Source organism: Martes martes, assembly GCF_963455335.1.
Source record: "Martes martes genome assembly, chromosome: 3".
NCBI lineage: Eukaryota > Metazoa > Chordata > Mammalia > Carnivora > Mustelidae > Martes > Martes martes.
In genome coordinates, this window is record NC_137890.1 from 26,200,482 (window position 1) to 26,218,903 (window position 18,422).

The 18,422-nt window shown below is 35.3% G+C and overlaps 1 pseudogene across 1 annotated transcript; it reads right to left on the reverse strand.

Annotated features, from left to right (window-relative positions):
- Positions 1-593: 593 nt before the first annotated feature.
- Positions 594-17,332, reverse strand: LOC308340203 (small ribosomal subunit protein eS6-like; annotated as a pseudogene). The gene is made up of 2 exons: positions 17,327-17,332; positions 594-1,343 (listed from the first exon to the last, which is right to left on the reverse strand). The product of its transcript is annotated as a small ribosomal subunit protein eS6-like (transcript).
- Positions 17,333-18,422: the final 1,090 nt, after the last annotated feature.

Below are 18,422 nucleotides of genomic sequence, written 5' to 3' on the forward strand. Positions count from 1 at the left end.
AGAGAGGCAGGCAGAGAGAGAGAGGAGAAAGCAGGCTCTCCATGGAGCAGAGAGTCCGATGTGGGGCTCGATCCCAGGACCCTGGGATCATGACCTGAGCCGAAGGCAGAGGCTTTAACCCACTGAGCCACCCAGGCGCCCCTAAATGTGTCTAGAATTTAATTGTCCTATTTGTTGCTTTGCAACATTATAATAAATCATTTCTATCCCTTATATTCTGGTATAGTTTTTCATTGCTATGTCGTATTTAGTCGTATACAGTTTACTTTTTCAATTCCCAACTACTCTTTTCTTTTTTATTTCCTCTGCCACAAACAACACTGCAGTGTTTTCTTATGCATCCATGCTTAAGCTTGGTGCGCTCATGTAAGTTAAATGCTAAGAAATGGCATTGCTGTCTTACAGTATTTTATATGGTTGAGGATACATTATACCCACATGTTACTGTGATAATTTTTATTCACATTAGATATTAATAATAAATGTTTTCCAAACTTTTCAGTGTGATACTAATTACAGTTTGAAGGATATAAAATTTTTTTTTGCATTTTTTAATTAAATGACCTGGGCTTTTTTTTTTTTCCTGTCTGATTTTATTTATTTGTTGCCTTTAGAAAATCACATTTTTTACTGAATTCAGACTCAGAGGTAGAAACTCTCAGAGAGGAAAGCCTCTGTCTCTTGACATTCTGTCCCTGGTGTTTTTCTTTGGCCTCTATCATTCTCTTGGCCAAAAGTTTAGCATACTCTGCAGCTTTTCCTTATTTTTCTTAGTACACTGTTTTTGCAGAGCAACATACCATCATTTTTGTTGGTGGACAAGTGGTGTAACAAGATGCTGAATCTTGGACTTTGTTTCTAGATTTCTTACCTTTTTTGTTTAGGAGCTTCCTCACAACATACTGTCAGACATCATCTTCTTTAGAGAGACTGAAATATTTGTGGATTCTGCTAGCTCCTTGGGACCCCAAGCAATGAGGCACAGTAGTATCGATGAGTCTGGGAATGTCCTTCTTCCCTTTTTTACAGTGACCAAGTTGAGAACACTGAGAATAGCATCTCCATTGAAACCCTGAGTAGATATGTGCTTTCTTTCTCCAGTCCTTCATGGTCTGTAGCAGGCATGCCCCTTACTCAGCAGGAGGTGAACGTGGTCATGGGTCAAGACACTCTGCTTCATGGGGAAGACTTGTTTTTTAATGCCACCAGGGATTTGGACCACATAACCTTCCATTCTTCACCTACAGCCTCAGCAACAACTTCTGTGGCCATAAGCTTCTAATTTTGTGTTCATAATCCACTTCAATGAGTTTCTGGTAGCTAGTAGCTGGGAAAGCTTCATCCTAAAGCCCCCCTATTGCGTCCGAGGTGCCATGAAAAAGAGACATGTGTGGGCTTCTTTTTTAATATATTTTGAAACCAATATGCATTTCTAAAAACCACTCATTTGTATATTTCGCTTAACTTCCTTTGGGAATTTTGTTTCCTTTTTTGTTTTGCAGAAATATTTGATATATTCAGTATAGAACTTTTATATATTTGTTGGACATACTTTCTTCTAGGTTTTCAGTTATATTTATTCTATTTGTATAATATCTTTTGAAGTATAGAGGTATTGATTATTTGATTTGTTGGTTTTCTTTAGTCATATTGATCATTTTTTTAATGTTTTTATGAGAGCAGAGGTAAATAACATCTCTCATGTTTACAAATTCCTACTATTATTACTAGACCCCAGAACAAATTAAACATGCAAAAAGTATTCTCATGAATAAAATAATGTATGCATTATCCTATCTTCTTATAGTTTACATTTTTTCAAACCTTTACTTTTTAATTAATTTGATTTTATTTTTGCAGTGTGAAATAAGATCATTTTCCCCAATTAGATATCTAGTCTTCTCCTATAATTTTATGAATAAAAAATCATTTCCCTACAGATTGATAATACCATTATACATAATTTCATTTGTCAAAGAAAAATTACACTGTACAAGTTAAACAGGTAAGGAAGACTTAAAGAGGGAGGCTTATTTGGAAAAGGGGGTAAGGGAATAGGGAGAGAAATTGAATCCAACCTCCACTGAAACAAAAGGCAGAAGTTTTTAAGCACTCAGGTGAGCTAGTGGAAAAGAACTGGAGAAAGATTTGTCAATGTAATTAGGTCAATATGCTTGCTAATTGGTTCTTATTGAAATAAGGCTCTTACCCTCCCACAGAGACTGAGCAATAGGAGCTGTAGCTTTCTTGATGAATACACTCCAGAGGGATACCACCCAAGTTCTTGAGAAAGGCATTCCTTGGTTGTGAAATTTGGAAGAAAAAACAAATGAGAGAGAGAGAGAGAAAACAACTGGGAAATGTTTACATCTCAAGAAGCAAAGAAAGTATTTACAATTTTAAGTTTTCTAATGTAAACATTCTGAGAAAAGGTAGGTCAGGAGCCTAGAGTTGAGAAGAAATCTGTGTAGTCAACTTGAAGAGAATGTTACAGCTATCTTGGTTACATTATATATTAAATCTCTTTCTGGACTTTATTCTTTCACATTAATAAAAGTGTTCATTTTGGAACCACTTCTCATTTAATTGCAGTTGCTTGCTGATGTTTCACTATCCAGACGTTAGAAATTTCTTTTTGTTGTCTTCTTTTTATCAAACTTCTCTTGATTTTTTTTTTTTTGACAATTTTCTTGTTGACATGAATTCAACCCCAACTTATCAGGTTCTGTGAAAGATTATGTTGAGCTATGCATTGAGTGTAAAAGACACTGACATTTACCTATACAATTTCCATTCTTTGTTCATTCCTTGCTAAAAACCCACCATTTTGTTCAGTGCAATAATATACTCAGCTAAAAAGAAAAGGCAAAACATTTGTCAGTGTCAGATAAGTGGTAGCCAGTGATTAGTAAATGAAATTCCACTGAAAATATCTGGGATAATTTTCTTGATGTGGGTTCTACTGCTTCCTCATCATTACCACTTTTTTTTTTTTTTTTTTTTTTTTGCTAGGAAGGCAGGAGAGAAGTTGATGTTGGAATGAACATCAGCAACCAGAATGGAACCATCCAATGATTCACACCAATACAACTATGCCATGTTCCCAGCTGTTAACCTAAAAATTACTTACACTCTAATCAAAATCAAACCCTTCCATAATGGCCCTAGGTTCTAGCCACTTTCATCTGCATTAGGACATCCATGAGAAAAACACTCTTTTTCTCTACAACATTATAAGGTTAGTTTTTACTAAAAACTATATATATTTTCCCCCAGCTGCAGTTGTAATTATTTGATTCCCTTTGAGCAAAACATACTTCAAAAGATAAAATAATATTTAAAAGCATCAATTATTTCCCAATTCCTGCCTAATTCAAAATCAATCTTTCTAACTCCACCACATTACAAATACTGTGTAATATATCAAAATATCAATTAATACTACTAAAACCAAAAGTCAATTCTTAATCTTTACTTTTTGCATAGTATATCAGAAACATCTGACACAGTCCCTCAATCTATCCTTTTCATTTCTTTTTCAGGTCATTATTCTCTTAATTTTCCTTTCAATTCGGTTGATACTCCTTCAAAAATACTTGTATTAGTTCTCCTCTTCTGTATAACCATATATTGTTAGACTGTTTTAGGGCTCCATTCTTAATCCTTCCTTCTTCTGCATGTATTCCCTTGGAGATAAATTTCTGTACAGACTTTAAATGACATCTATATAATCATGACCTCCATCCATCCAAACTTTGCTTAATAGAATATCAAAATGAACTCCTGACCTACCCTGCCACTACCCAGCATCCTATCTCAGTTGATGACAACTCTGTCCCTCAAAGTGATTATGAAACAATTTGGAGTTATTGACATTTCTAACCTACATTTACAGAACAACCAGTCCTCAAAAAGATTCTGTTTATTTTCAAAATATGCTTATGCTAAGATTAATACAAGAGAAAGATAGAAGGAAACTGGGACATTGATCTTTTCATGGAGCAGCTTTACTAATCCATACAGGCTTTGTCCAAAAATTTTGAATGAATAAATAAACTCTGATTTTGTTATGTTACTGTGAACACATATATATCATATACCACCAAATTTAATCTTAAGTGATACAGAGTATTATTTTTGGTATAATATTCAGTACATTCTTCAATGAATTTCTTATATACCTCCCTGTATCCTTTAGTAATATATTCGTACTTTTCTTTATTATGTTCTAGTACAAATCTTATAAAATTATCCCTGGAAATTTTGTAGATGTTGTTGTGATTGCAAAAACATATAGTTTTTCTCCTATAATTTTTTGTTAGACTTTTTAAAAGTTATTAATATTATACTAGTAATATCCTAGTGATTGTTTTGCTATGGCTTGGTCTTTCATGGTATATTGACTAGAAGTCATGATAGTAGTATTTATATAAATTAACTTCAAAAATATTAAGTCTGTTATAAATTATGATGCTTCCCATATTAAGACTTCATCAAATTAAGGTTTTTTTGAGTAACTAGTTATATGTTTTATTTTCTTTAATTAATCTGGCCTTCTTTGAATATGCTTTCTGTATTTTAAGATAATCATAACTTATCTTCTTTAACTGTTGATATGGTAAATGCACATTCCTGCCATTCTCTGAGTGTCTTTTGTTCCCAGTGGGACCTCGAGCATAAAAGATTCATGGAGAATTTAAGTATGCTTATGTTATCTTGGGTTGATGTCTTCTTTTTTACCCAACCATATTGTCATGTAAGCCTAGTGTGTAAGCATTCTGCTCCTCTTCCTACTCATGTATTCTACTCTTCCCTTAAGAGTGGAACAGTGTAAGAAAACTTAAGAAATATATGGTGGAGGGTGGCTTGGAGCTAGAACTTAATCCCATCCCAATTCACTCTTTGGAAATACCATTTTCTATAAGCAGATCTCCTCATTGAAAACTGCTAAATATTTAGAAAATTGGGAACAGATTATGAATTTTGTCTGAATTCCTTCTTGTTATAATATTTCCATGTAATATCCATGTAATTATAGTCACATTTTGAAGGTTGCTGATTCAAGACTAGTGCTAATGATAGACAAATCACAACATTAGATTGTTCTTGTTTTCTAGGCCACATTTATGGGATTAGCCTGCACAATATTCCATTATCTGTCTCATCCTTACTATGTCATTCTGGATCCATCATTCCAACATTTTCATGCTGGTTACCAAACATATGAGACCATCCTGTCTTACAAGTCTGAATATAAAAGTAACAGTGCATGTTTGAGTATATGTGTGTCACATGACTAAAAGAAATGTTTTTGTTTTCACTACAAAATCCTAGTAGAATTTTAATGATTTTACTATTTATAAATTGGAAAATTAAGATTTTGTTCTCAATTTAATAAATTATTCTTTAATATTTACGTTAGACAATATTTAAAAATCTTTACACTTTCTACTCAGCTGTAATGAACATATATATTTGAGTTTACTTCAATGAGAAATTCAAGGATTTCCTCATACAACCTTGCTAAGCTATTTTCTCACTGGTGCATGGTGCCTCTTACAAAGCCAGTGGTCTTTTTTTAAATTTTTTTTTTTATTTTTTATTAACATATAATGTATTATTAGCCCCAGGGGTAGAGGTCTGTGAGTCGCCAGGTTTACACACTTCATAGCATTTAGCTTTCCCAATGTCCATAAACCCAACACTCTCTCCCTATTCCCTTCCCCCTGGCAACCCTCAGTTTGTTTTGTGAGATTAAGAGTCACTAATGGTTTGTCTCCCTCCCGATTCCATCTAGTTTCATTTATTCTTTTCCTACCCTCCAAGCCCCCAACGTTGCCTCTCAACTTCCTCATATCAGGGAGATCATATAATAGTTGTCTTTCTCTGATTGACTTATTTTGCTAAGCATAATACCCTCTAGTTCCATCCATGTTGTCAAAAATGGCAAGATTTCAATTCTTTTGATGGCTGCATAGTATCCCATTGTGTATATATATATATATATATGACCTCTTCTTTATCCATTCATCTGTTGATGGACATCTAGGTTCTTTCCATAGTTTGGCTATTGTGGACTTGCTGCTATAAACATTCAGGTGCACGTGCCCCTGCGGAGCACTACATTTGTATCTTTAGGGTAAATACCCAGTAGTGCAATTGCTGGGTCATAGGGTAGCTCTGTTTTCAACTTTTTGAGGAACCTCCATGCTGTTTTCCAGAGTGGTTGCACCAGCTTGCATTCCCACCAACAGTGTAGGAGGGTTCCCCTTTCTCCGCATCCTTGCCAGCATCTGTCATTTCCTGACTTGTTAAATTTAGCCATTCTGACTGGTGTGAGGTGGTATCTCATTGTGGTTTTGATTTGTATTTCTCTGATACCAAGTGATGTGGAGCACTTTTTCAGGTGTCTGTTGGCCACGTGGATGTCTTCATGGCAGAAATGTCTGTTCATGTCCTCTGCCCATTTCTTGATTGGATTATTTGTTCTTTGGGTGTTGAGTTTGCTAAGCTCTTTATAGATTTTGGATACTAGCCCTTTATCTGATATGTTGTTTGCAAATATCTTCTCCCATTCTGTCAGTTGTCTTTCAGTTTTGTTAACTGTTTCCTTTGCTGTGCAAAAGCTTTTCATCTTGATGAAGTCCCAGTAGTTCATTTTTGCCCTTGCTTCTGTTGCCTTTGGCGATGTTCCTAGGAAGACGTTGCTGCGGCTGAGGTCGAGGGGGTTGCTGCCTGCATTCTCCTCAAGGTTTTGGATGGATTCCTTTCTCACATTGGGGTCCTTCATCCATTTTGAGTCTATTTTCATGTGTGGTGTAAGGAAATGGTCCAGTTTCATTTTTCTGCATGTGGCCGTCCAATTTTCCCAACACCATTTGTTGAAGAGGCTGTCTTTATTCCATTGGATATTCTTTCCTGCTTTGTCGAAGATTAGTTGACCATAGAGTTGAGGGTCTATTTCTGGGCTCTCTATTCTGTTCCATTGATCTATGTGTCTGTTTTTGTGCCAGTACCATGCTGTCTTGATGATGACAGCTTTGTAATAGAGCTTGAAGTCCGGAATTGTGATGCCACCAACTTTGTCTTTCTTCTTCAATATTCCTCTGGCTATTTGAGGTCTTTTCTGGTTCCATACAAATTCTAGGATTATTTGTTCCATTTCTTTGAAAAAAATGGATGGGATTTTGATAGGAATTGCATTAAATGTGTAGATTGCTTTAGGTAGCATAGACATTTTCACAATATTTATTCTTCCAATCCATGAGCCTGGAACATTTTTCCATTTCTTTGTGTCTTCCTCAGTTTCTTTCATGAGTACTTTATAGTTGTCTGCGTATAGATTCTTAGCCTCTTTGGTTAGGTTTATTCCTAGGTATGTTATGGTTTTGGGTGCAATTGTAAATGGGATGGACTCCTTAATTTCTCTTTCTTCTGTCTTGTTGATGGTGCAAAGAAATGCAACTGATTTCTAGGCATTGATTTTATATCCTGACACTTTACTGAATTCCTGTACAAGTTCTAGCAGATTTGGAGTGGAGCCTTTTGGGTTTCCCACATATAGTAACATATCACCTGCAAAGAGTGATAGTTTGACTTCTTTGCCGATTTGGATGCTTTTAATTTCTTTTTGTTGTCTGATTGCTGAGGCTAAGACTTCTAGTACTGTGTTGAATAACAGTGTTGATAATAATATCCCTGCCATGTTCCTGACCTTAGTGGAAAAGCTCTCATTTTTTCTCCAGTGAGAATATTTGTGGTGGGTTTTTCATAGATGGCTTTGATAATATTGATGTATGTGCCCTCTATCCCTACACTTTGAAGAGTTTTGATCAGGAAGGGGTGCTGTACTTTGTCAAATGCTTTTTCAGCATCTATTGAGAATATCATATGGTTCTTGTTCTTTCTTTTATTAATGTATTGTATCGCATTGATTGATTTGCAGATGTTGAAACAACCTTGCAGCCCTGGAATAAATCCCACTTGGTCGGGTGAATAATCCTTTTAATGTACTGTTGGATCCTATTAGCTAGTATTTTGGTGAGGATTTTCACATCTGTGTTCAAGAATATTGGTCTGTAATTCTCTTTTTTGATGGGATCCTTGTCTGGTTTTGGGATCAAGGTGATGCTGGCCTCATAAAATGAGATTGGAAGTTTTCTTTCCATTTCTATTTTTTGGAACAGTTTTAGGAGAATAGGAATTAATTCTTCTTTAAATGTTTGGTAGAATTCTCCTGGGAAGCCGTCTGGCCCTGGGCTTGAACTTGGTCTTGGCTGGATTTCTTGTTGATCTTCTCGGGGAGGGGCCTGTTGTAGTGATTCTCAAGTGTCTTTGCCCGAGGCAGAATTGCACCACCCTTACCAGGGGCCAGGCTAAGTAATCCGCTAGGGTTTGCTTTCGGGAGCTTTTGTTCCCTGAATGCTTTCCATAGAGTTCCAGAGGACGAGAATGAAAATGGTGGCCTCCCAGTCTCTGGCCTGGAGGAGCCGAGAGCTTGGGGCCCCACTCCTCAGTGAGCCCTCAGAGAAAAGAGCCGAATCACTCCCGTCTCCCTGGCCTCTGGCTGCGTTCTGACCTCACGCAGCCTGCGACCCATTCAAGGTAACCCCGAGCTGAGAGCCCACTCCTCGGCTTTGTCACTGTAGCCGGCTTCCCCTGTCTAATACCTGCGAGCTCTGTGACACTCAGACACCCCCGATCTTTCCGTGACCCTGTGGGACCTGGGGCCACGCTGGCTCCGCATGGGGCTTCACCCCGGTTTAGCCTCTGGAACGATGCCCCTCAGTGGAGCAGACTTTTAAAAGTCCTGATTTAGTGCTCCATTGCTTCGCCGCTTGCCGGGAGCCGGCCCCTCCCCCCGAGGTCTATCTTCCCGTCGCTTTGGATTCACTTCTCTGCCAGTCTGACCTTTCAGAAAGTGGTCGATTTTCTGTTTCTAGAATTGCTGTTCTTCTTCTCTTTGATCTCCTGTTGGATTTGTAGGTGTTTGTTATGGTTTGATAAGCTATCTAGCTGATCTCCTGCTACCTGATGTAGTCTCAGCCTTCTACTTCTCCACCATCTTGACTCCTCCTGCATCGTTTGGAGATTTTTGATGACTGCTACAATCTCCTTACTGGTTATGGGTCTGTTCAGGTTTTCTCTTTCTTCCTGGTTCAGTTGTGGTAGTTTATATGTCTCTAGGAATACATCCATTTCTTTGAGATTGTCAAATTTGCTGGCGTAGATTTGCTCATAATATGTTCTTATAATTGTTTGTATTACTTTGGTGTTGCTTGTGATCTCTCCTCTTTCATTCATAATTTTGTTAATTTGGGTCCTTTCTCTTTTCTTTTTGAAAAGTCTGGCCAGGAGTTTATCAATCTTATTAATTCTTTCAAAGAACCAGCTCCTAGTTTTATTGATTTGTTCTATTGTTTTTTTGGTTTCTGTTTCATTGATTTCTGCTCTGATCTTTATGATTTCTCTTCTCCTGCTGGGGTTAGGCTTTCTTTACTGTTCTTTCTCCAGCTCCTTTAGGTGTAGGTTTAGGTTGTGTATTTGAGACCTTTCTTATTTCTTGAGAAAGGCTTGTATCGCTATATATTTTCCTCTCAGGACTGCTTTTGCTGTGTCCCACAGATTTTGAACTGTTGTGTTTCTTTATCATTTGTTTCCATGAATTTTTGTTTAATTTATTTATTTGACAGACAGAGATCACAAGTAAGAAGTGAGGCAGGCAGAGAGAGAGGAAGGGAAGCAGGCTCCCCGCGGAGTAGAGAGCCCCATGCGGGGCTCGATCCCAGGACCCTGAGATCATGACTGAGCCGAAGGCAGAGGCTTTAACCCACTTAGCCACCCAGGTGCCCCTGTTTCCATGAATTTTTTCAGTTCTTCTTTAATTTCCTGGTTGACCTATTCATTCTTTAGAAGGTTGCTCTTTAGTCTCCATTTATTTGGGTTCTTTCCTAATTTCCTCGTATGATTGAGTTCTAGCTTCAGAGCATTGTGGTCTGAAAATATGCAGGAAATGATCCCAATCTTTTGATACCTTTTGAGACCCAATTTGTGATCCAGGATGTGATCTGTTCTGGAGAATGTTCCACAAAGCCAGTGGTCTTAAACTTTTGAAAGGCATGGGCTTTCAAAAGTGAATAGGTCACTTAGTAATTTGCGTTTCTTTACTTTTAGTATCTTTGTCTTAAACTAGCACTTCCTATGTTGATAACTGCTTTAATACAACAGATCATTCATTTGTCAGGAATTCAAACCACTCTAAAGAAAGAATATTGGAATACCTAAATTCCAATTAAATGCACTGCTGCACTCTATTCCTATATTTGAGAAACTGGGAATAAGAACCATGGGCTGTGACCTAAAAGATGCTTTGATTGATAAGGCATGGCCTTTCCTCTATTTTTAAACATATATCTGGAATGGAAAGATACTGTAATTGTAATTAATTTGTGCTTGAGAAATGAAACATACTTAGAGGTAATGTTATTTAAACAGATTTTTTCAGGGAGGGAATTTGTATATTTAGAATTTTTCCAGTTTGATGAAGATAATGTAGCAATCTATTTTAGTTTTAAGCCATGTATTTAAAGTCTTTCATAAAAATTCTGTTTCTATCAATGGAAAATGAGGTGGCTGAATCCAGTTTGCTTCTTTTGTTACTGGAGACTTCAAATGAATTACCACAGGGACAACAATGCCAAATAACTCATGCAAAGTGAGAATCATTGGATGAGACTTAGTGATGAGCTGCCCAAGAATTAATATCAAAAAGAGAGAAACTGTTGAAGAATATTTTATTTAATGATAAATTATCAATTTGAAATTTAATTGACAATTTAAAGTCCAATTAGTTTTGAACATCAATGCCTAATATTTAAATTAAGAAGAAACATAAATTTAAAAAATAGAATACTTCTAATATTTTTGTATGATACTCTGACAAATTGCTGCAGGATAGCTTTAGAAAATTGTTTTGAGTTAACTTTGTAAATAAATTATTTTTGTTACCTCACTTGAAAAACTCTAAGGGGCATAAATTTTAAAATTTAGTCACATACAATTTGATATGATTGCCACAAAAAAACATGTAGCTCATGTTTCATGCTAAGAGATGAAAGTTGTCTCATTAAAGCTTCTGGACTAATAATTAGCACAGAATTAGACTGTTTGCTCTGCCTAATCAGTCAACCCCTTACCTTCCTTCTCCATTGCTTCCTTGGCTAACTTGTGTTGTAGTTATGAAAATATCCATACCCAGGAATAATGAATCTGAAAATAGATAGTGTTTCCAGTATTACACTTAGCAATAGAAAAGATTTCAATGACTTCTTCCCTGGTAATGTATCTGAGTGAAATGTCTGTGTGAGTGTGTGTGTTTAACTTTTTACCTTATTCTTTCAACAATCCCAAATAATAATTTGTTTGAAAAAAAGGAGAACTATGCTGGAGGTTCCTTTACATTACACTGTAATAAACCCAATATATTATAATATTTTATCAATTCAGTATAGTCATAACAAGCTATCACTATTTAGTTGAACTCCACACATTTATTTACCACCACCATCATGCTAGATGGTTTTTTTAAAGATTTTATTTGTTTATTTGACAGAAAGAGAGAGCACAAGCAGGGGGAGCTGCAGGCAGAAGAAGAAGCAGATTTGCCGCTGAGCAGGGAGCCCACTGTGGGGCTTGATCCCAGGACCCTGGGATCATGACCTGAGCCAAAGGCAGATGCCTAACCACTGAACCATCCAGGTCCCCCAGTGATGGATGATGGGTTTCTAAACTGTTTCTTGGTGACTGGCTGAATTGACAAGTTGTTAATGCACTTGTTCCCTCACTTCTATAACTACCACAGCACTCTTACTCTTATCTATTTTATATACAGGGCATTTAAAAAAAAATTGTGACTAAGTCCTTACAATAAGAAATTTGGAAATTATTTTCATGGTATTGTAAAATGGTTTTATAAAATTTTCCTATTGTGGAAAGAGCTTATAGGAGCATTGTGGATAGCAAAGAGTAAAGAAATGTTGACTACAACAATCAAAGATATTTAGTTACAGCTGTATAATAATTTTGGTTAAATAATTTTAAGGTTCTCAAAGTTCTATTATGTTTTATGAACTATGATTTAAAGTTTTCATATTTACAATGAGTGATTTTCAAGTTTCATCCATGAGCTCCTTTTTTTGTAGATACATTCAAATACTGTGTTGGCTGAGTATATGCAAACCATTGTTTCTCTGTGTAAAGAAAGAGTGTATACTTACAAATGTTTCCATTGAAAATTAATGTGGTAAATTATATTTGAGTATAATCACACTGTAAATTAATAAAATAATGTAGGAATGTGAAAAACTACTTGCATTTTCCAAAATGGAATTCCCAAGTGCTTCTTCAGAAATATTTTGGATTAAAAACAAGAATTTGGTTAACCAAATGTGATTAGATACAGACATTTTCAAAATTTACAGCAGTCACTTCCATTGGAACTATAACCTTAAAAATGTTCAATGCCAATACCTCTTTAACCATAGATTTTTCAGGGAAATTTTTTAATTTTTACGTGTTATTCTTGAAAGTCCTAATAATTTACTATTGTGAAAACTTTGTTGTGATAAAACCCTAGGTTTGATCCCAACTTTGACTTGGATTAATGCACTTGTAATATCCTTGGGTCACATAAATCCACTGAGCCTGTTTTTTTGGTAAGATAAAAAGTGTTTTATTGTTTTTATTTCACTTGATTTTTGTGAGGATCAAATAATGCCAATACAAATTATTTTTTTCCCCTTACTTGAAACTAAAATTCAGCTTGATCAGTATATATATCCCTAGTATGTCCTATTATTTCAACTAGGAATTCAGGGATATGCAGCACACACACACACACACACACACACTGCTTTGAATTATGATTACTTTCAAACATTGGTAGCAGGGTCCATCCTAATTACAAGCATCAAACAGAGAGATTATTGGAAACTAGCAGTTTCCAACATGATTCTCTTAAAAAAAGAACAGTGACTCTTTTTCTTCTGTACTAATGTTGAAGATCCCCTGATATCTGTCTTTGTATTTGGGAATGGGGTGAGGAGAGAGTAAGGGAAGGCTCATCTTTTTTTTTTTTTTTTTTTGGGGGGAAGGCTCATCTTATACTCAAATATGCTTAACACATACTATTTAATATTTGATCCCCAAATTATTTTACTTTTGTGTTTATTTTTTATACTTATACTATTAATGACTGTTTCTAGTTCTAGAACTGTTGAATCCAGAGAGAGCTTCCACTATATGCATATCTACATGATGTGAACACAGCCCTTATACCACCATAGGAGAGGCCCTGGCATTGAACCTGGTCCTTCATCTCATAACCTCTCTCCACCTTAGTTAATTACTCCTAATAATTCATTGTTATTTTTCCTATACTCGTCTTTGCAAGATTATCTCAAGTATCAGAGACATTTTAATAATTTAAAACTTAAAGAGAGAAGTAATTTAAAATTCTTCCTTTTAAGAGTCTGCTTTTATAGGTTGCAAGTCTATCAGCACCTCCCCTACAACTTTGAGCTCTATCAGCCAAATGGTGAAGGGATGGGGCAATATTTACAACGCAAAAATGCCCCTGCTGCATGTATTTTTGAAGAGAATTTAAATAAATTGTCAGCTACGTATTTTTTTTTTCCTCTCTGGAGTTATTTAGAACTTTTAAACAACAGAAATATGGAAACCTTTGTTTATAACCTGCTTTTTTCCCCCAAAAGGCATATAAATAAATTAGAAAAAAAAATCAGTAAGGTTAAAAAATAGATTAGATGTATGGTGCATTAAAGAAAAATAAGAAAAACCAGAGGTAGTGTTAGTATGCAAATACAACAGTCATAAAACATTCTACACATTTGCTAAAATGAACCACAAATTTGGTTGTAAAATTCCTGACTGCCAAAGCTAAGATCCACATAGAGATTTAGAATGTCCCTATGGGCTAACAACAAACAGTTCCTCAAGAGAAGCACAGCTCTCCTGATACTAAGACAGAAATAAATGTCTCCTGTGGGCCCCATAATGGAAGAATCTTAGAAGAGGTAGAGATATTAGTGTGCAGCTGGTCCAAGAGCCTATTCAGTTCCTGGACTCATTGTGCTCTGGCCTTTCTAAAACATATCTCTATTTGAATGCGTTCATTGACAGAAAGCTCAGCACTAATAAGGTATTTCATTATTTAGCAGACAATTTCTAGTTTTTAAAAATGTATTTCTTTTGTTTAGCCTCCTCCTATGTATAATCCTTTCATCACAATTTTAATTCTCTGGAGCAAAGTAGAACAAGAGTGCTCTATATTCTGGTTTTAAATAATTTAAGAATAGCTGCCACTGCTCCCTTACTCATGCATACATTCATTAAAAAATATATATTGTGTTTTAAAATTTACTGTATGAAAAGTTTGGTGGATTTAACTGTGAACATTGAAAAACAAGCCTCTTACTTCAACTAGGTTTACAAAAGAAAAAGAATTTTTTTTTTTTTTCACAAAATCTCTTCCTTGGGCTGAATATCATAGGTCTACCTTTTCAGAAGCACTCTTTGTCCCTCACTGCCATGCTCTGTGCCTTGGCAGCTGAGTTGATTGGAACATATAAATGGGTCCCTTGCCTTAGGGATTCTGGATGGTGGGGGTTCATACAGTGGTGGACAATAAGAAGAGGATTGAGGTCAATTATTGATTCCTTCAGTCAACTCCCTGTAAGAACATCATCAGCAGGCTTCATCCATCAACCAAATGTCTTAGCTTCTGCAAGGCAGCTTTGTTTCCAGTGTTTCATAACCTATCTGTTTGCCTAGAATCCTCCACTCTTCCTAGTTCAATGCTACTCAACTTCCCTGGTGGTTTTCCTGTACTTTGAGCAGCTTTCTAAAAGATCTGTAATTCTCCTAAAATTACTTATTTATTTTATTTGCTTTGTCCTAGGACAGGGACAAATTACAATACCAGCAATAATGCCTGGCATGTAGTAAAGACATATAGTAGGTGCTGAATAAAGAGTTTAGGGGAAGAAAAAAAAAAAACAACAACCTGAAACCCGAGAGTACAGATTTCATTATATTCTAAGTCTTTCCCTCCTCCTTCTCTTCCCCCTTCTCCTTTTCCTCCTTCTCCTTGTCTTCCTTTTCCTCCTCCTTTTGCTCTCTTTCTCTCTACACACACATAACCACACACATCCATGCATTACTATGAGAAACTTTGTGATGCTTAGAATGCCAATATTTGTGATTTATATATTAATAGGCAGTTATTTATGTGCTTCTTCATTGAACAAATGTCCTTTTTATTGATATTAATGCATTATAAAGAAAGCTTGAAAAGTTTAAAATTAAAGTAACAGAACTAGCTCATATAGTCATAAATATAATCATCTTTAAATCCTGGTTTCAATTTTTCTGGGAATACTTCAATTTGTCAAGGTTAGGCTTAAAGTATGATGTCTAAATTCTGTAATATATATTTACTAAAAACACAGTAATTGTTCTTTCATTGTCTTCAGGTGGGTGCATTTTGTAATTAATTGTCTAAAACACTTATTTTTATTAACTTTCATAAAGATAGCCATACATGAAAATAGGAAAAATTACTGATGGAGATTCTTCAGTTTTTCTCCCCAAATATTCAAGTTACATTTTAGTTGCCTAATCTTAACAGGTAAAGTGATTGTAATAAATAATCAGCAAGTCAATTTCTTGATATAAGTCCTTTCTTAATAGAATATTTATATTTGATGAAAACATGTTCATTCAGTGAGTGAAATCATATTATAAAACACATCTAATGGAAATACTTCTGTTTCCTGTAATTGTAGATACCTGATTTGTCATGATGTATACTATATGTTTGGTATATACACTGAGTTTGGAACATATTAAATGTTTGATAAATATTTTATAACCTATTAATTAAGGAAGGATACATTTGTTAAATGATTGTCATGCATTATGGAGGTTATTAAAAACATGAACTGTTCCTTGAAATAAATATTTTATAACCTATTAATTAAGGAAGGATACATTTGTTAAATGATTGTCATGCATTATGGAGGTTATTAAAAACATGAACTGTTCCTTGAAATAAGTGAATAAGTTCCTTGAAATAATATAGTATACTATATTTTTGCCTACCATCTTATTAATTTGGAAATGCACAACACATAGACAACAACACATGTATACTTTTGAGTAAGTAGTAAGAGTGCAAAACAAAACAAAATTATACTCAGAAATTGATAATTTTATTGAAGAGAAAAATAAAAGAGAATACCAGTGTTGTTTTCTGTAAGAAAGTCAGAGGTACATCAGGAATTATGGATGTAAACTTATGAAAAAATTGGAAAGTTTTACCAAATTCAAAACATTTAATTGTGGCTACCCTCTATTTTCCCATAGAAAATTTTGTTACCATCTAGTTCACAGCAGAAACAAATGACTGGACAAGTAACAGCTTCCTCAGCCTCCTCTGCAGTTTCTCAAGATGGTTTAATCACAAATATGGAGGAGGGCATAGCAGTATTCTTATAAAATAAAGCAGGCTACAACATTAGAGAATGGCAAATGGAATCTTGGGAGATAAGACCATAGCCTAGTCGTGTCTCAAGGCTTGATCAAATATGTTCAAAGGCCACAACTTTTTGCACTTTATATGATTTTTTTTCCAAGCATGTAGCCCACTTGTATTCTTGCTTGCTTAATCCACTTGAGTAGGGGTTTTCTAATATTTGTAATTAGAATATATTTGTGATGACTTTATTATAAACTTTAACAAAATAAAAATTAACACATTTTTTAACGGTTAGGTTTACATGATCACTTTTGAGCCCCTGAGGTTAATTCTACTCAAACATTATAGCTTCTATAAAAGGAGAATGGCTTGTTTTAAGGATAACTGGGGTCTGTATAACTTTATTAGCCAAATCCATATTGCTGGTAAGTCATATGTCTTGATAAATACTGCTTTCTTAAATGCCAGGCATTTACTAGTATGGCCGGAATCTGACCACACAACAGTGTGGATTAGAACCAGGCATAGATTTTGTCCCTTTGCATTTGGAATTTGTCTTGGTGCTTTAGTCATTTCCCTATCACTCAGATTAAATAGCTTCATATTTTCTTCAAGTTTAACTTGTCTTGGAGTGTGGGGACAAAGTAATGTAATTTACATCTCTTAAGAAATGTAAGCATGATTTTTAGGTAGAGAATTTTTAATATAAGTTGCTTATGAGAGACTTGGCATGTCAGGATTTACTTAAGTCTAATCTGCTAAAATTCTCACCTCCATGTCTCAACTGGCACCAACTTCACATTTCATGATACTTTCCTTCATCTGGAAGAGCCCAATGTGGCCTAGCTCCATATACCAGTTAAAAAAGTGTGTTATGTACTAATAGTACATGAGTACTTAACGTTATTTAGTTAGTTCTTGAAAACCATTCATGCTCTAAAACTACCCACATAAATCAATATGTAATATGTGATCCAAGAACTGTGTGGAAAAAGGAGTTATTTTGGAACAGAAAAGCCTTTCCCCAGTATATTGAAATCATACTAATTTGAAAAAATCTATTATGATAGCTCATGAGCTCAACCCTGTTACACAGGAAACTGCTTTTGAAGTGGGTGAAATATATTTCCCAACTTTGGGTAGAACTAAAAATTTAAGAATCTGAAGATAGCTATTTTATGAACAGCTATTTTATGACACAGATTTGACTCTGGATGGGAAGTGAATGAATGTAGAGGAGATAAGTTCACTCATGAAGAGTAATTTCTGGAGGTATTTGGATAGAGTTGAGCTCCTTTTTTCAGTGGAGTGACCACTTCATTAAAAGATTCAGCCAGAGATGATATACTGACTCTTTTTTTACGAAGTAAGATGGTATGTTGAGATTAATATCATCCTATAGCATTCTTGTTATAAAGATAACTATATAATTTAACTTATTAAAATACTAAATAAATTAAAAAGTCACAATCATAGCAGACATTTATTCCCAGTTTAATAAAATATTTATTTATGTTTTCTTCTTTCACGTTGGGGTCTTACTATGAGAGAGTAGAGCAAGTCTATTTGATAGACACCCTCAAACTTCCTTCTTAAAAGCAATCTTGTTATGGAGGGTTTTAATAAGTGACATTGCTTAGGGGTGCCTGGGTGGCTCAGTGGGTTAAGCCTCTGCCTTCAGCCCAGGTCATGATCTCACGGTCCTGGGATCGAGCCCCGCATCAGGCTCTCTGCTCAGCAGGGAGCCTGCCTCTCCCTCTCTCACTCCTGCTTCTCTGCCTACTTGTGATATCTCTCTCTCTGTCCAAAAAAAAGAAAAAAAAAATCTTAAAAAAAAAAGTGACACCGCCTATTCATAGAAAATTAC